This window comes from Rhincodon typus, chromosome 10 (genome assembly GCF_021869965.1).
Source record: "Rhincodon typus isolate 14 chromosome 10, sRhiTyp1.1, whole genome shotgun sequence".
In the NCBI taxonomy this organism is placed as follows: Eukaryota; Metazoa; Chordata; class Chondrichthyes; order Orectolobiformes; family Rhincodontidae; genus Rhincodon; species Rhincodon typus.
In genome coordinates, this window is record NC_063341.1 from 49,566,863 (window position 1) to 49,587,062 (window position 20,200).

A 20,200-nucleotide genomic window follows, 5' to 3' on the forward strand; every position below is an offset into this window, starting at 1 on the left:
ATTAGATTTATTTAGGACATCTGGTCGGCATGGAGAAGTTGGAACGAAGGGTCTGTTTCCATGCTGTACATCTCTATCACACTATGACTCTATGAACAATACTCAGCCATTTAGCTGTTGAAGCTTTTCTTTGATGACTCCCTCATATTCCACGTTGTACAGTTAGTTTTATTTTTTACAGTGAAAATATAAAATAAACACTAAGATTCTATTTTTCAAATGTTCCCTAATAGATGACTGCAAGAACATTGCCAACATAATGAAGGAACTAGCAAGAAGAGGATTCACTTTCAAACAAACTGGATCAAACCTCTGAATGTGCTGCAGAAGAAAAGAACATGTCTTACTGCTTTGAAAAAACATAAAGGATATATGGTAAAAAGAATTAATTTCACGCATGGCATGTAAGCGACTGTCATGATAATAATCTAAATCAGTTATACCAAAATGACCCATACTAAGATTTTCCTTGCTTTATAAAGTGGAGCAACCTGCTGTTAATTGACAAGTAAAACATGCTTTTTTTCATTGTTAATTGAATTTTATTCCTAACTTGAAGGGGAAGATTATTTGTTTGAATTGTCAGAACTCTTAAACTATAAGGGCGTACACTTACACTCTTAATGGTGTCTCCATTTATTTTTTTTTTAGCATGTTTTGTACTTTAAATGTCTAGGTCATAGGTAGTTTGCAGAGACAGAATAATTAACCTGTGATATTTTAGAGGAAAATTAGTCATGAAAGCCTACCGCTACAGTACCATCTGAACCTAGATGTTTTACTCTGCCAGGGGTGGTGACACAGATACAACACATATAAATGGCAAAAGGTGGGTTAGGCCAAAAACTGCAAGGTCACCCTGGGCAGCTGGGACTACCATGAAATGAATGAGATAGTTCCTGGGATTCTGGCAAGAAGACTACTAGTTCAATAATTGAAGAATTAGGGTTTAGTAGTGATCTCTATGAAAAGGGCCAAAATATTCACTTCCCTAATTACTTCAGTACAGCCCTTTACATGTTTCTGGATATTCAGAACATCTTTGCTCCCTTTAATAACAGAATCTTCTCCATGTCACCCCAGTGCATGTCTTACTGCAGCACTGCTCCATTGTCTTCTGACAGTTCCAGGCTGTCAATTTACGACAGTGAATCTGTGGAAATCCACCCAAGATAGATAATGACACCAAACATTCTGGCTTAATTGCTGTTGTCCACTGAGGTGGCAAAATATGTGTGCATTATTTAGAACTGTATTCACAGTTTCACCATACACTGCAAACAGGACATTCTCCCTGTCTGTATCTGATAATACACATTTCCATTTAAGTACCTATTTCCTTATATATCATCTAAGAATTATATGATAAGTCATTGCAAAAGCATTTTCTGTTTTAAAGTATTGCTAGCTATTTTTCTGCTATATTTCAGTTTTTCCAGCAAGTTCTTTATTCTGTTTTGCTTTCTTATTCAATCTATTTTTTCTAAGTGACGAGGAAAACAAGTACTTATTGCTGGTGAGTTTCCCAATTAAGATACTGAATGTTCTTGAAAGTTCAGGTTGAAGAGGCACTGCATGAGAAACTCCTTGAGAAATGAGGAAGAGATAGGTGCTGGAAAATTATCATCAAATAAGCTGAACTATTGGTAACTTATCTCTGCTTCTTAATGACAGTTACCTGTAAAGGGAGGAGCAATCTTTAGTTTAATCTTAATAGTCAATCAAGTTTAACTATTTCATTTAATAATTCCATGCCAAAAGCACATACTGACTGATCTTTATCATGTAAAATCCTTGTTCATAATAAAATGCTTTTCTGAAATGAAGTTTTTCCTTAATATATCGTATACTGCAAGTTATTAAATTCTACTTTGTGTTTATTTTGCTTTCTGTGAGAAATAGTTTCACATCTTAATAGTCCATGGCTTAAAACTGGTGATGATTACCACAAAAGAAACTTAGGTCACAACTTAATTATTGTGTACAGGTTGCCAAACATCACCATAGGATCATGCTACAAGATCTGAGCACAGAATCTTGGGTTTGAATCCCACCATGGCAGATGGTGGAATTTGAATTCAATAAATATCTAGAATCTAATGATGGCCAAGAATCTAATGATGGTCATGAAACCACTGTCGATTCTCGGAAAAATGCATCTGATTCACTAACGTCCTTCAGGGAAAGAAATCTGCAACACTTGGTCTGGCCTACATATGACTACAGACCCACAGCAAGGTGGTTGACTCTCACTGCCCTCTGAAATGGTCTACAAAGCCATTCAGTTGCATCAACGAGAATGTCTCAAAAAAGGAATGAAACTGGACAGGCCACCTGGCACCAATGAGGAGTTAACCTGGTGAAGGTACAAAACATGACTACATGCATGCCAAACAGCATAAGCAGCAAGTGATAGACAAAGCTAAGCAATCCACAACTAAAGGATCAGGTCTTATCTCTATAATCCTGTCATATCCAGTTGTGAATGGAGGCGGACAATCCAATAACGCACTGGAAGAGGAGACTCCACAAATATCCTCATCCTCAACAATGGGACAACCCAGTACATCACGAAAGATAAGACTGAAACATGTGCAACAATTTTAAGCCAAAAGTGCTAAGTGGATGACCCATCTATACCTCCTGCAGAGGTCCCCAGCAGCATAGATGTCAGTCTTCAGCCAATTCATTTTATCCCACGTGATATCAAGAAATTTAATACTACAAAAGTTTTGGGTCTGGACAAAATTCTGGCAACGGTACTGAAGACGTGTGCTACAGACTTGCTGCACTCCTAGCCAAGCTGCTCCAGTACAGCTACAACACTGGCATCTACCTGACAATGGGGGATGATTTCCCAGGTATATCCTGTACACACAAAGCAGGACAAACTCATCTCAGGCAATTCCTGCCTCATCAGTTACTCTTGATCATCAGTAAACATAGAAATACAGAAAATAGGTGCAGGAGTAGGCCATTCGGCCCTTTGAGCCTGCACCATCATTCAATAAAGTCATGCAATTTCTGTTTCCCACTCCAGCTTTGTCTCCACATTCTTTGATCCCTTTTGCCACAAGGGCCATGTCCAGTGCCCTCTTGAATATATCTAACAAACTGGTCCCAGCAGCTTCCACAGGTTCACAACTCCGAGTGAAGAAATTCTTCCTCATTTCAGTCCTGAATGGCTTACTCCCTATTCTTAGACTGTAACTGTAGTTCTGGACTTCCCAAACATCTAGCCTATCCAGACACATCAGGATTTTATGTTTTTATGAGATTCCCCCCTCATTCTTCTAAGTTCCAGTTAGGACAAGTCCAGTCTTTCTCCATATATAAGTCCTGCCATCTCAGGAACCAGTCTGGTGAACCTTTGCTGGACTCCCTCAATAGCAAGAATGTCCTTCCTCAGACTAGGAGCCCAAAACTGCACACAATACTCAAGGTATGGCCTCACTAAGGCCCTGTATAACTGCAGCAAGACATCCCTACTCCTATACTGAAATCCTCACTATGAAGGCCAGCATACCATTAGCTTTCCTCACCGCCTGCTGCACCTGTATGTCAACCTTCAGCAACTGTTCCACCATGACATCCAGGTCTCGTTGCAACTCACCTTTTCCTAAACTGCCAGCATTCAGAAAATAATCTGTTTTCGCCACCAAAGTGGATAACCTCACATTTATCCACATATTACATTTGCCAAGTATTTGCCCTCTCAGCCAGCTTGTCCAAGTCACCTCGCAGCCTCTTTGCATCCTCCTCATATTGCACGCTGCCACCTAGCTTAACGTCGTCTGCAAATTTGGAGATATTGCATCCAATTCCTTCATCCAAATTGTTAATGTACATTGTGAACAGCTGGGATCCCAGCACTGAACCCTGCGGTACCCCACTCATCACTGCCTGCCACTCTGAAAAGGACCATTTATTCCAACTATCTGCTTCCTGTCTGCCAACCAGTTCTCTATCGTTATCTATACATTACCTCCGATACCATCTGCTTTAATTTTGCTTACTATAATCTATTGTGTGGGACGTTTTGAAAGTCCAGATACACAGCATCCACTGATTCACCCTTGTGCACTCTACTGGTCACATCTTCACTAAAGTGATGACACCTCGTCCTCAGCACTAACCTGTTCAGTGATACCCAGTTTGGGTTCTGCCAGGGCCATTCAACTCCTCACCGCATTACAGCCTTGATTCAAACATGGATGAAAGAACTGAATTCTAGAGGTGATATGAGAGTGACAGCTCTTGACATCAAGGCCACATTTGACCGAGTGTGGCATCAAGGATTCCTAGCAAAACTGGAAACAGTGGAATCAGGAAGGAAAACTCTTTGTTGGAGTCATACCTAGCACATAGGAAGATGGTTGTGCTTGTTGGAGATTAGTCATCTCCGCCATAGGGCATCACTGCAGGGGCTCCTCAGGGTAGTGCCCTGGGCCCAACCATCTTTAGCTGCTTCATCAATGACCTTCCCTCTAACAGAAGGTCAGAAGTGAGGAGGTTCACCAATGATTGCACAACATTCAGCGCCATTTGCACCTCTTCAGATACTGAAACACAAAAGACCTGGACAATATTCAGGCTTGGGTTGAAAAACATTTGTGCTGTGTAATTGCCAGGTAATGACTATCTAACCGCTGTCCCTTTAAATTCAATGGTGTTACCATCACTAAATTCCCAACTAATCAACATCCTGGGGGAATGCAATTAACTAGGAACTGAAATGGACTACCATATAAATAAAAGTGGCTACAAGAGCAGGCCAGAGGCTAGTAATACTGTTGCTGGAAATTGACCAGACTCCCCAAAGTCTGTCCACTATCTACAAGGCACTAGTGAGGAGTGTGATAGAATACTCCTTATTTGCCCGGATGAGTGCAGTTCCAACAACATTCAGAACAAAGCAGCCTGCTTGACTGGCACATAACAAACATTTGGTCACGCCACCAGCAACATGCACTGCAAAAATTCGCCAAAGGTCCTTAGACAGCACTTCCAAACCCAAGACCATTTCCATCCAGAAGTACAAGGGCAGCAGATACATGGGAACACCACCCTCTGCAAGTTCCCCTCCAAGCCACTCATTATCCTGATTTGGAAATATATTGTTATTCCTTTAGTGTTGCTGGGTCAAAATCCTGCAATTTTCTCCCTAACGGCATTTTGGGTCAACCCACAATGGACTGCAGCGGTTCAAGAAGGCAGCTCACCACCACCTTCTCAAGGGCAACCAGGGACAGGCAACAAATGCTGGCACAACCAGTGATGTACGTCCCATAAATGAATTAAAAACAAGTCCAACTCCTATCAGCCAAATGACCTACAAGTGCGAAGTTTATTCTGTGATATTATGAAGTAAACCACTGCACCAAGCTTCCTTTTCCAGATTAAATCATTAGCACCTGAAAAGCCATACCTCATCACTTCAGCAATACTAACCTCCATTTCAATGTGTTATTATTACACATAGTCATTTCCAGATTTTCCTAACGAGTCATGATTGGTAAGTAACCTTCTTTACAAGGATTTTATGTAGATGTGGATTACATCTCAAGAGCAAGAGCAAGACCAACCCCACTAAAACACCAAAGAGGCTGCATGCCTATTTGTGAAAGTCATGTAAAGGATGTTTAGCTTACTGTTAAATTTAACCAGTGTGTGAATGGTTAATTCTCTTATATGAATTGCTTTCCAAGGTTAACCTTGATGACAATGAGTGAGAAAAACAGTAAGTAGCAATATTTGCCGATGATAAATCTTCTGGATTCTAGAGTGGCATTCATATATTATTTCATATTTTTAAAATCAAACAATACATACAGATACTCCATATGTCATTTTTTTTTGCTTTTCAGGCCTATAACATGCCTGTTAAAACAAATAATCAATACATTCATAGATCATCTGGAAACTTCACAAACCATTTAATAATCTCATTGTCAAGTTAAATGTAGTAATCCATTCACTAAAAATTGTGTTTACTTCATCCTTTAATCAACTTATGATGGAACACACGATTTCCTCTGTCAATACATTTTACATTATTGATGTTAATGCTTCCACCACTTTTAAAATGACGGCTTCCATTTAAAGCTGAAGGATCACCACTGTTGATTTCTATTAGATCCAAATCTTGACAAAACATAGCTATAAAAATAGAATATGTGTCTATAACTGAAATTTATCAGGGGATATTTTTTTAAAAATTTGCATTATAGTGTTATTTTTCAAACCAGTATTAAATTCCAAGGTAAAAGTGCTGGAGCTGAACAAGTGCATGTTAAGGTGAAAACTTTTGTTTATGGGTGCATCTGCCAATTTATTTTGGAAGCAAAGACAGTCACACTATAAAATACTTTGAGGGATATTATAGGACCAAGTTGGGTCTGAAATATCAAATTATTGAAGATGGAGAAAGGTTAGCTTGGCTATTTAAATTTTAAAGGAAGCAATGTCTTATGAAATTCCACGTGACATTTAAGGCAAAGGAGAGTTATGGAATGAAGAATGAATCAAGAAAGATCTTGCATTATCATCATAAAGGATTATTTCCTACCTTCCCACAAGTCAATATCACAGCTTTTGTTCATAAGCAATCTGGTGTAATGCCACTTTCCTGCTCAATCTCCATATCCTTTAACATTTTCCTTTCTCAAACAACTGTGTAATTCTCATTTCGTGAGAATGTATAGACTCTGCTTCAAAGATCTTTGGCAGAGAATCCAAAATGTCAGACACAATTTGCATAAAAAATCCTGTGTGTTGCACTGGTGCCAATTCATCACCATCTCATACGCTTTCAAAATCTAAAATTTCTATTTGATCACTCCATAAATGTCACAATTCTGATAAACAAAAAACAAATGTATTGAAGCTGCTTTTCCTCCCATATCGTGAGATATAACTTTTGGCCTTGGAATGCCCACAGTTGACAGGTCATTTCCCAGGGCCTTGCACTTCAAAGTGAATGAATATTCAATCAGTACTGCAAGCTCACAGAAATGGCTGCATCGCAGGGCCAAAATCATCTAGAGCCTCTTTGAGCCATGACCCTGGCATCTGAAAAGTAACCTACCATTCAGGAATCATAGTTATGCCTCCAGAATCAACCATTCTTTCACTAACTCACTTTTATTAAATTTCTCATTTGAATAACCATCTCCTCCATTGCCATTCACAATTTCCCTCCCTGAATCATTAGTCTTGCTTTCCTCAAGGTCAGCTAGCATTGTACATCTGTCAGAGAGCTTTGGAAAGAAGCTGCAGAATGTTATGCTTCCAATAATAGCAAAACTCAGAATTTTTTTAAAAATTCATTTGGAGGTGTGGGCATTGCTAGCTGCCAAGCAATTTATTGCCCATGAACAAAAACAAAGTTGCTGGAAAAGCTCAGCAGGTCCAGCAGCATCTGTGAAGGAAAAAACAGAGTTAATGTTTCGTGTCCGGTGACCGGTCCTCAGATCAAATTTATTGCCCGTCCCTAGTAGTTGCCCTTGAGAAGGTAGTGGTGAACTGCCTTCTTGAATTGCTGCAGCCCATTTGTTTAAGACGTTTAAAATAAAAATATCATAAAGTAACAGAAGCACAAAGGAAAAAAAAAATGAGTGCACAGCCAAATGAGGAGATACTACAATAATGACCAAGGGCTTGATCAGAAGATGAATCAGAAGAAAGCTCTTGGCTCAGATTTTTTGACAGCCAGAGAATCTTATTTCTGGCATAGCAGATAAAGGGACAACCACAAGAAGGGGGCAGTCAATGGAGGACTGAGGGTATTATACTTAAAAATACGCAATAAACGAAACAAGGTAAATGAGCTTGTAGCGCAGAATGAAATTAGTAGGAACAATGTTGTGGGTATCACAGAGACATTGCTGCAAGATCAGGGCTGGGAACTAAATATCCAAGGATACATGCCCTATCGAAAGGACATGCAGATGGGTGGAGGAGCTGTTAGTGAGAAATGAAATTAAACTCATACCAAGAAGTGATATATAGAGTTGGAAGGCATAGAATCTGCATGGGTAAAGTTGGGGAACCGCAAAGGAAAAAAGACCCAGATGGAAGTTATGTCTCTTAGCAGTAGTCATGATGTGGGGCGGAAAATAAATCAGGAGATAGCCAAAGCATGTAAGAAAGTACTACAGGTTACAAGAATCGTGAGGGATTTCAATATGCAGGTGGACTAAGAAGACTCAGCTTGGTAGTGGACTTGAAGAAAAGGAATTTGTGAAATGTCTACAAGAAGTTTTTTTTTGGAGCATGTTGTAGCAGAGCCGAGTAGGGAATAGGCAATTCTGGATTTGGTGATATGTAATGAGGCAGACTCGATTGGGGAGCTTAAGGTGAAGGAATCACTAACGGCCATATGATAGAATTCACCCCACAGTTTGAGAGGGAGAAGATGGAACTGGATGTAGTGGTAATACAATTGAGTAAAGACATGAGAAGGAGGTGGCCAGAGTTGAACAGAAGAACAGCCCAGCAGGGAAGACAGTGGAGCAGCAATCACAGGAGTTTCTCAGGGTAATTCAGGTGGCACAGCAGAAATTCATCCTAAGGATCTTGAAACATACTAAGGGGAGGACAAGGTAACCGTGGCTGACAAGTGAAGTCAGGGACAAGATAAAAGCAAAAGAAAAAGCATACGATGTGGAGAAGATTAGTGGGAAACTGAAAAGTTTGAAGGTGGATAAATGACTCAGACCAGATGGACTACACCCCAGGGTTCCAAAGGAGATAGTCAAGGCATTGGTGGTGATCTTTTATGAATCACTGGAGTCAGGGAGGGTCCCAGAGGACTGGAAAATGGCTAATATAATGCCTTTGTTTAAGGAAGGTGGAAGACAGAAGACAGGAAAATATAGGCCAGTTAGCCTGACCTCAGTCATTGTTAAGATTTTAGAGATCATTCTTAAGGATGAGATTGCAGAGTACTTGGGACTGCACAGTAAAATAGGGCTGAATCAGCACTGCTTCGTCAAGGGGCAGTCATGTCTGACAAATCTGTTAGAATTCTTTGTCTAACTTGTTCATCACCTCCTCAAAGGACAGCCAGCAGATGTGATCTATTTGGATTTCCAATTAAGACCTTTGACAAGGGTCTGCACTGGAGGCTGCTGAATAAAATATAAGCCCATAGCATTAAGGGCAAGGTACTGACCTGGATAGAGGATTGGCTGACTGTAAGAAGGCAGAGGGTGGGGATGAAGTGTTTTTTTCCCCAGAATAGCAGCCGCTGACAAGTGGAGTCCCACAGGGTCTGTATAGAGACCACAATTTTCACATTATACATTAACGATCTGGACAAAAGAACCGAGTCCATTGTTGCTAAGTTTGCAGATGACACAAAGGTAGGTAGAGGGACAGGTAGTGTTGAGGAAGCAGAAAGGCAGCAGAAAGACTTGAACAGTCTAGGAAAATGGGCAAAGAAGCGGCAGATGGAAGACAATGTGACAAAATCTAGTTATGCACTTTGGTAGTATGATGACACTGTCACTTTAAGAGATTATTCTGTCCTGGCTTTTGTTTTAAAGAGAGGTTGTAAGGCAGAGGTAATGAACTGGCTAATGAATTCCATTTGTGTAAACAGCTTGGGAGGCCTTGGGTTTTCTTAAGTGCAGCCTGAATGGATGTGGCCTAGCTCTCTCGGATCAGGATTTCTGAGTAGCATCAGAAGCTACTGGGGTCTCAAGAGTTGGAAGCTTCAGTGAACATCTCCTGGCTGCTATTCTCGGAATTTCTCAATGTTTTTCCCTCCTGGAATGAAGAACTACATGTGAAAATCTGTGTCTGAATTTTCCTTTCTTTGCCAAAAGGTGTGTTTATGGCATGTTACTCTTAATAATTACTGTATCTGTTCTTTTAAGTTTTCCAATAAAGTTATTCTAAATTCCTGTTTCTTTGGTTGTATTTTAAGTGTTTATACAGTGTTTAAATAAATTGTTTTGCTGAATGTCAAGTAGTTTGACCAGCTGCATTTAATCTGGGATAGGCACTTATAATATTTTGAGGGGTCTAGTCTGGTCCATAACAGGTAAGATGATTAGAGGCATAGATTATTTTCTAAACAGGGAAAGGCATCGAAAATTTGAAGTGACTTAGGAGTCTGGTTCAAGATTCTCTTTAAGATACAGTTGACAGTTAGGAATACAAGTACAATGTTAGCTTCATTTCAAGAGGACTAGACTATAAGAGCATAGATGTACTGCTAGGGCTATATAAGGCTTTGATTAGACCACATTTCAAATATTGTGGGCAGTTTTGGCAACTCTACCTAAGGAAGGAAATCCTGGCATTGGAGGGGATCCAAAGGAGGTTTACATGAATGATCCCAGGGATAAAAGACTTGTCACATGAGAAGTTGAGGATTTTATGTCTGTACTTAGAGTTTAGAAGAATGAGGGGGAACCTGATTAAAGGTGACAGAATACTGAGAAACCTGGAAAGAATGTATGTAGAGAAGATGCTTCCACTAGTATGAGAGACTAGGACCTGAGGACACAGCCTCAGAGTGAAAGGATGATCCTTTAGAATTGATATGAGGAGGAATTCCTTCAGCCAGAAGGTGGTTAATCTGTGGAATTTATTGCCACAGAGCTGTGCAGGCCAAGTCATTGTGTGTATTTAAGACAGAAATAGATAGGTTCTTGATTGGTAAGGGGTTCAAGGGTTGTGGGGAGAAGACAAGAGAATGGGGGTGAGAAACATATTGAATGGTAGAGCAGACCATGCTCCTGTATCTTATGGTCTAAGGTTGAAAGAACTTCTTAAAACCTTAAAGTGGTTGTATTAAGGGAAGAATTTAAAAACACAGTGTTGGGAATAAGGCCCCATTTGAAAGGACATAAGATTTCCAAGGAAAGCTGCAGCAATTGCTGACAATTGAGTTCTCTCACAAACGTGGTCAACATGTTGTGGAGCTGGAGGAACACAGCAGGTCAGGCAGCATCAGAGCAGCAGGACAGTTGATATTTCAGGTCGGGACCCTTCTTCAGAACAGTCCCAACCCAAAACGTTGACTTTCCTGCTCCTCTGATGCTGCCTGACCTAATGTGTTCCTCCAGCTCCACAATGTGTTGACTCTGACTCCAGCATCTGCAGTTCTTGCTATCTCCTATCTCATAAACAGGTTAGTTACAGGCCATCATTTGTGTACTCTCACAGAGACTGGAGAGATAAGCGATCAGAGTGAGGTGAATGGTTCGGGGGAGAAATCAAACTCTCCTCAGAATAGCAAGAGATGGCCATGAGGATAAATATAATTCAAGAATACCAAGAAGTTCAAAGCCATTTAATAATATAAAAGAGCACTCCTGTTTGACATCTAGTAGTTGCAAATGGTAATTTAAAAGACTCACAGATCCTTCTTAAATTCACAAGTTTCTATCCCATCATCAGCACTGACTTTGTTACGAACTCAGTTGATGATAATATTAAGTCAGATCTTGGGAGTGGAACTTGGCTTGATAGATCGCAACTTTAATTTTTGCATTTAGGTTGCTGTGATAGGCAGTAACTGAATATATTCACACGAGGCTGTCAATGTTCTTTTAAAGAAAAGAACACAAGTTTATTACACAAATGAAACAAAAGCTAAAAATTAGACAATTTAGAAAGATCGTAACATAAAAGGCAAAAAGATTCAACCCTTTTTCCCTACCAATATCCTTTCTAGTCACTCAATTCTTGGAGTATTACACCTATCCTAATTATTTAATTTCTTACTCAAAATTAATCTATCCAGCCCTTCCTCCTTGGATAGCTGAAGCAGCTCAAGATTTTTCAGCTCTGATGGCTCAAAGACATCTTCCCAGCCCTGATGGTCTGGATACTTCACTTCAATTCCGACAGCCTGGAGATTTTTTACCAACTCTGACAGTTTGTCTAGACTCCAAGTCTGGAGACTTCTACAAAACTGAAGAACAATCCTACTGCTCGGATGACTCTCTTCTGAACTCAACCTGTTAGTAGCTGTTGAACATATATCGCTGCATCATAAAACTCAAGTTTATATACTTTAAAAAAGTAACTTCCAGGGTAGCTGACTAACTCATTTAACAATTTACAAGTTTTCTTGAAAAGTCTGTCCTTAGTTCACTGCTCGAAATGAATTTTGCACCTAAAAAAGGTATATCACACAACTGAAAACAAAGTCTATTCTCCTCCACTTTCAATTCTAACTTCCCAATAATACTATACTACAAACCTCACAGGTGATGATACACTCAAGCTGAGTTCAGACAAATGGGGAGTAGGTCTGGGGGAATTTACAGAAATATATATGATGGATACAATATGAAAAAAACTTAAACATAGGTTGGAAATTTTAAAAATTGAAGCTTCAATACACTAAGAGCATGTGTAGATCAGAGGATAAATGAACATTGAAACTGGGTGTGGGATAGGATACACCCTGATGAGCTGATTTTATTTATTTATTTATTTTTAAAACAGAAAATGATAGGTCACCCGGGACAGCAGTGGAATAGTCTGAGATTATGGATGGCAAAAACAACAGGTCTTGAGGGGAAAAAAAAAGTAGAGAAAAGAATACAGGGGTCCACAAGTTACGAACATCTGACTTACTAACATAATTCCATACAGAGGCGTAATCTTAAAGATCTGACATACAAATGTTTCTTGTACTTATGAACAGGTATTTTATGTTGTCCTGTTTTGTGTTTCGACTTGCATACAAATCAAGGACGGCCTGCATATCTTGTTAGTTTGTAACCAAATTAAAAATCACCACTAAACTCCAAAATTCCCGTATTCATTCCACTGACAGGCTGTAGAGTACTCTTCCAGCATTTAAATGATTTTAGAAGATGTGGGAACAATAAGCTATTTGCAAATTGCTTTCCTATAATATCAGTTACTTTTATCATGATCTTGTCTGCATGTCAGTTGCACAACAAAACAATTCCTCATTTTAAAAGTACTAAAATCTTCAAATGGGCTAACACTAGAACCAGTAATTGTTTTAGAATACATTCAGATCTTAGCAGTGACTGCAGACCTAACCTAAAAAAGGCTTACTCAAGTATGAGATGATGGCTCCAAAATTGTGCGAATATGAGCAAATAATTTACAAACAACAATGAAGCTAATGAGCTTTGTGAATATACTGCAAAGTTTACTTAGTATCATTTATTGCACACTTGGGTAAGGTAAGATGACACATAGGATGGTAGTAAAATATATAAACATTATTTTTCCAGTGTAAAATTAGCAGTGCATCATCTGTAATGGTTAATAAATAGGGATACCCCTGGGATAATAGGCACAATATACAGCTTCCCTGATATTCAGCCTGCTGAAGCAATTGTTAATTAGTTATCATAGTTTTCCGTTAAAACAGTACTCTGTTCTTAAGTTCACAATAACATAACTTTATGTTTGCAGCACTAGTTAAACAAACAACTTCACCGTCTGAACAGCAGAAGAGGGCAATGTGTCATGAAGGTCAAGAGCAGCTGACTGATCTCAATTATTTTGCTCAGATAGTTTTATACTCCTCTGTACGGTTTTAAAAGCATACTGGAGGAAAAGCCAATGCTCAGTTCTCATCCCTTTCAGGGAGACCAACTGTTTCACAGCAACATGATCCACTTTTGCACTTTATCTTTTCCAAATAAATAAATCTAAAGAGCGAAATGTCAAAACTCCAACATTGCTTCCATCATTGAGCACATGTTCTTCGTGATATACAGTTTATTTTTCTCCTGTAAGTTTTTCAACAGCAAACTGATTGCAATAAACAAAACTTGTTCTTTTACCAATTTTAACTACGCAGCAATTATACAGCAGCCACTTGGCAGCTGCAATGGAATTAACCACCTAGTAAATTTGGGACAGCTAGTGTTACTAAACTTAATAGAATAACAAAACATAATTTTGCGTTATATCTAAAAATCCCCATTTAGTTTCATTGTATTAAAAAAAATAGTAAATTTGAAATGTCCCTTCATCCAGATGATTTTGTGAAACACATTTCTATGGGGGCAGAGAATCCTGGCTAATTATGGTATATCTATAATACTTCTCAATTCTTATTTTTCAAGCGGTATATATTAACCAATATAAATACTATTAGGTCAGCCGTGGAATGAGCAAAACAGTAGCACAATTATGTTTCAGAAGTTCACGGACATGGCCCATTAAAATGTGGGCCCATTCCATAGAAATAATCTTTTTGGAGCCATTGTGGTAACAACTACTTTGGCCTTTAGAAAGGCCACAAACTGTTACTAGATTAACCTTTCCTGGATCCTGGAGGGGATCAATTATCTTTAATTGACAGGGACAATGGTTTTGCTGGTTGCATAAGAGTTTCTTTTTTAAAGTTTCATCTTTGACCCAAAAGGGCACCCCAGGCAGTGCACCTCTGGGTTATTTTCCAAGAACATTATTGGCAAGTGCCGTGCAACCACCAGGTTTTAAGATGATTGTATTGTAGATCCATAGGAATTTTAAGAACAAAGTCTTTTCTGTAAATGGATTAAAAGAGCATATATATGTGAAGACAATGTAAACTGTTTTGATTTATTATTCCAAGGAAAGAGCAAATGAAAGCCTGTTTGTAACAGGCTATTTCTTTCTGTCTTGAAGGCCCTTTTTAGGGAAGCCAATAAGTTAAAATAATTACTTATTATTCAGTTCTGCAACTGAAAGATTTATGAATGAATCTCAGTATCGTTGGCACTGTGCCATAATCCTGAGGACTCTCATGTTTCTAAGAAAAGCTAGAGAATAAGGGCCAATTCAGCAATTCTGGTTAAAAAGCACAAGGCAGATTGTGTGCCAGCAAAGCAATGAATGATGAACTGGCCTCACCGGATGCTACAAAACCAGCTTATGAATATCATTATTGCAGTGTACACAATTCAAGCTTTATGCAGGATAGAAGATGAAGAATGCCCCACGCACAGCCATACCTCAAAGGGGCAGACCAATTGAAAACATTGCTACACTTGCATCTTCCATAGATTTCACAAATTAAAACTTCAAAATATAAAGCTGGTCAGTTAATGACATCCAGATGGACCTCAGCCTCAGCACACTGTAGTCACTACATGATCAGTGATTTCATTGGAAATGTGTCTGCATAGTGAATACCAACCTATTCACATATTAGTTATAGATAGTGAGCAGTTATGCCAAACTATTTAGTGGGAAAAGAATTGAAAATGCTGGCTGTGCTGACTAAAGCATATGACCTATTGATCTATTCACAGGTAGCAGGTTAGCTGATATTTCAGTACCAAGGAATAAACCACAGTCAAGGACAAAGGTGACTTCACCAACCACTGATAATGCTTTAGTGAAAGTAACAGGGAACTAAAGGTTTCCAAATCTCCTGGCTAATTCAAAAAAGGTGCAAAGCTTGAATATATACTTTTTGTTTTCAGTGCATGGATCCCTATGAACGTATGTCACTTCTAATGAGTATAAATGACCTATGTTAACAGCTTGACCAATTATCTTAAACTAGTTGTTAGTGTAGCTATTAGCACATTTAGGATTGTTTAGTCACTACTGCAGAAATACAGAGTCAAGCATTAGATGTTCGTTTTGGATTTTCCAAGCACAGGGTGGCTGAGTATGTTCTGTATTCCACAATAAACAACTAAGGGAACATTCTGCTTTATTTAATCAGCCAGTTGCAAGAAGATGCAGCCTTACATCCCAGCACACTGATCCTGAAATTCATACACCATGTTATTTTCTCCATGGCAACACTTCAGTCACAGTTGTCTTGCCAATCAATCGGTCCCCTTTCTCCTGTAGCATAAATTGCTTTGATCATTTGAATTTTGCCATTCTTGAATTAGTCCTGATAAGTACAAGGCAAAAAAGCATCAACAACAATGAGAGATAGTAGGAACTGCCGATGCTGGAGTCTGAGATAACAAGGTGTAGAGCTGGATGAACACAGCAGGCCAAGCAGCATCAGAGGAGCAGGAAGGCTGACGTTTCGGGCCTGGACCCTTCTTCAGAAAACAATGTCTCCCTTCAGCAAAATTCAAGCCTTGTAATAAAATAAAAGCAAAGTATGGTGGATGCTGGAAAAACTCAGTAGACCTGACACCATCTGTGGAGAGAGAAACAAAATTAATGTTAAATCTCATATGATTCAATTTAGGAACATTCAGAGGAACAGGTGGACTGAAAACGTTAAGCTAATTTCTCTTCACAAATAAGACTTATTGAATTTATTTAGTTATTGTCACATGTATTTTTCAATGAAAACTATTGTATAATGTCACCATTCTCTGGCACTATATTAAAACAGAGAAAAATAAAGTACTCAACCTTCTTGTTAAGTGCTCCACCATGGGCCTGGTACCAGGTACAGGTCCCCTTCACTGAACCACTGCAACGAAAGTCGCCTCTCTTTGACACCATCTCACCTCCACCGACGTCCTCACCACTATGAGCCTTCACTGAACCTCGCCAATGCCGCTGAGTACAGCAGTGGCCCAAACTCGGCTCCACTGTCGAGTCCACTTTGGGCCCATCTCACCGATGCAGCCGCTGCCAAAACCTGCCTCCACGAGTCTGCATTCAGTACAGATGTTGTGGGAGCCCAAAATCGCCTCTACCGCAGCAGCCATGAGTTGGCGCTAGGACCACCTCATCAATGCAGAAGCTGCCAGGAACCCAAACTAGCCTCCGAAACCACCTCTACGAGTTCGCACTGGGCCAACGTGATGTCATCACTGCCACCGAACTCTTCAACAAGAGTTAAGTAAAATGAGAGAAAAAAATAAAAGCGTAACCCCGACTCCACTGCCGTCTTACCAGAAGTTTCTACGGCACTTTTTATTTCATATTTTGCACCACCTAATGACAATATGTTTCAGCTTAGTTATTAACTAACTCCATATTAGCAACCAACTTCTGCTAATTAATTTTCCCTTTTGCCACCATTGATGGAAGCAAATTGGCTTAACTATCACAACAGACTTTTATCATATACCCTAGTCACTTCTTTCTATACTTTCAACTCAGGACCAGAATTTAAATAACTAACAAAAAAAGATTTCTTGGCAACACATACGCAGCTGCCAATTAAAATGTATTTGAATTATATATTACAGATCATTTGTATTGAATCAAATGGCTGGACACCACAGTGAAGCAGCTGTAGAAGACAAACAAGATCTATCAAAAATGGGCTGGAATATTCTTCTGTAAATGCAACTTTTTTTGACCTTATGTATCAGAACAGAATTAAAGTAGGTGATGCACAGTATACTGCTGGTTAAAATTATTTCATTTTTGCTGGTGAACTGCAGTCGTGAAACTATTTTATACATGCTATGGAAAAATCAACAATGTACTTCACTTTTGTTGACAACCCTTGCAGGATGCCAAGATAACTTCTTTGATGCTCTCTTCTGAGAGCAGATTAGATTCAGTAGTGTACCAATGTCTTGCTCATGCAGAAATGGCTCAGATAACTGCCACCTCCACTTGCTCTTCATTAGAGATATACGTTTCTCCTCAAACTCACTAATTATCATCCACGTGTTTAGATTGGTAATAGGAAGCAGGGTAGAAGCTGCAATCAATAGCTGATTCCACATCAGACTATAGGAGAAAAGGATGATACTTTATTACAGGAAAGATAAACAATTTAACAGGCATGAAGCCAATGTACTGTATCAATATGACTGCTGTGCAATGCACGTTGCTATGTCTTAGTCCATCCATTGATAAGAGTCTAAATTTATCAGTGGCTACTTCCTATTACAGCATCCACAGTATTTTGCATATGCAAATCTGAAATAAGAACTGAAAATGCTGGGAATGCTCAGCAATTCAGACAACAACCAATAAAAGGAAAACAGTTTTTGCTTCAGGTCTGTGACCTATCATCAGAACTGCAAAACAATTTAAATAGTTTTATGAAAATTCAATGGGGTGGGTGGAACAGAACAAAGGGGAAGTTTTAGGGCGAAAAGCAGGAAACATTAAATATAAAAAAAAATGGTGAGGCAGACTTAATTGGAATGGCAAAAGCACAAGAAACAAAATCTGTGTCTGAGATGTGAATAACAAAATAATGAACAACAATAAAATCAAGACCACAATGTGCAAATAAAAAAGGAAATGTAGAAAAAGATTGTGATCTGAAATTGGTGATCTCATATGGATTCCAGAAGGCTCTAAAATGCTCAATTGATAGTTGGGGCTTTGATCCTCAAGTTTGCGATGAGCTTCAGATGAATTTCACAGCATGGCAAAGACAGCAAAGTAGAGAATTAAAATGGCAAACCAATGGAAGCTCAGGGCCATATGTGTACAGTTTGCAAATGTTTTGCAAAGGGTCATCCAATCCGTATTTCGTCTCCTTGATATAGAACTGATCACACTTGAGCAGTAGATACCATATCCCAAAATAAAAGAAATACTTGTAGATCACTTTTATCTGTAAGGAATGATTGGGTATTCAACAGTGAGGAAAGAGGTAAAATGACAGGTTGTCATGGAGGGAATGCGTCTTCAGAATTTGAAAGGGGAAGTGAGAGGAAGATATGTTTGGTGGTGGCATTAGGCTGAAGGTGGCAGAATTGGCAGACAGTAATCCTTTAAATAAGGAAGCTGAAAAGGGGAAGGTTGTGAACAAGAGGATCATGGTTCTCAGAAGGAGGGAAAGAAATGGAAACAAGTGCTGAAGATGGGTCAGGTGAAGATAAAGGACCTTGTCAGCTACAACAGAAGCGAATTTTCAGTTAAAGAAAGAGGAAGACATGTCCAGAATCACTAATGTGGAAAATTGCATCATTAGAATGGCACAATGGAGATAAAGAAACTAGGAGAATGGAGTCCTTACTGGAAGTAGGTGTCCAAAATCAAGGAAGGGAACAAAGGGTCAGACATAGGTACAACAAAAACTAATGCAAAATACCTTTTCAATTCAACTACCATCTCTTTAGTTTTCATTATTAATTCACCAGAATCACCTTCTCTAGGACCAATGCTCACTTGTTCATTTTTTTAAAAATCTGTAGAAACTCTTGCTGTTCATATAGTTCTAGCAAGTTATTCCTCATTCTTCAATTTTTTTTCTCCTTTATCTTGGAGTCATTTTTTCTTGGGTTTTACTTTTGTCTAATCTCCTGACCTGCTAACCATATTTGTGCAATTATGCTTTTAATTTTGGTACAATTTTTAACTCTTTTAGTAAAACATGGATGATGGGTGCTCGTGTTGATTTTTTTTTAGAATGAATCTATTCTGAGTATTATGAAATATCCCTTAAATGTCTGCCACTCTTAGTCTTTGCCCTAAATTTACATTCACTTTAGTTAGCTGTGCTAATTGCAAGTGGAGTACAACATGGCAAATGTGAAAATGTCCATTTTGTCAGGAAAAACAAAAATATTATCTAAATGGTTAAAGGTTATAGAGCGCTGAGATGCAAAGTGATCTGGGTGTCTTGTGCATGAATTGCAAAAGGTTAGCATGCAAGTACGACAAGTAATCAGGAAAACGTATAGTATATTCTTGTATATTGGTGAGGAGAATTGAACACAAAAAGGTAAGAAGGGGATTCTTCAATTATGCAGGGCACGGGTGAAACCACATCTGGAATACCTGTCCAGTATTGGCCTCCTTATTTAAGGAAGGATGTAAATACACTGAAAATAATTCAGAGATATACTAGCTTAATATCTGCAATAGCCAGACTGTCTCATGGAGGAAAGGTTTAACAAGCTGAGCTTGCATCCACTGGAATTAAAAGAATAAGAGGCAACTTGCTTGAAACATATAAGATTGAGTTTTTAAAAAATGCTGTTATAGAATGTGGGTGTCTCTGTAGGGTTAAGCAGTTTGAATACAAAAATAAGCATTTTTTTCTTAAAAGAAACCATTTTGTTGTCCAGGATACCTGTGGGTTTAAACATCTAGTTACTTATGTAAAGCTAACTTACTGCAGAGTGCTGACTGCTTTCAATTTTACAGGGTCAATGTATTTGCATAATAATTCAGAGCTGCCTGCCTAGTACCGAGGGGTAGCCTAATTGAAAGGGGCGGGAGTGACAAGAATCACGCTTTCTCAGGAAATTTAAAGGGATAGTCACTTAAATGCAAATTCCAAAAATTCCTAGATCAATTGAAAAGCTCAAGATTGATTTTGGTTCTTTAACAAGCTTCAATATGTCAGGTAAGAACA

At 38.9% G+C, this 20,200-nt stretch overlaps 1 long non-coding RNA gene across 1 annotated transcript; it reads left to right on the plus strand.

Moving 5' to 3' along the window:
* Positions 1–235: 235 nt before the first annotated feature.
* On the plus strand, positions 236–17,272 carry LOC125484269. Its single transcript, XR_007263107.1, has 2 exons — positions 236–375; positions 17,118–17,272. It is a non-coding gene; the product is annotated as an uncharacterized LOC125484269 (long non-coding RNA).
* The last annotated feature ends 2,928 nt before the right edge of the window (positions 17,273–20,200 follow it).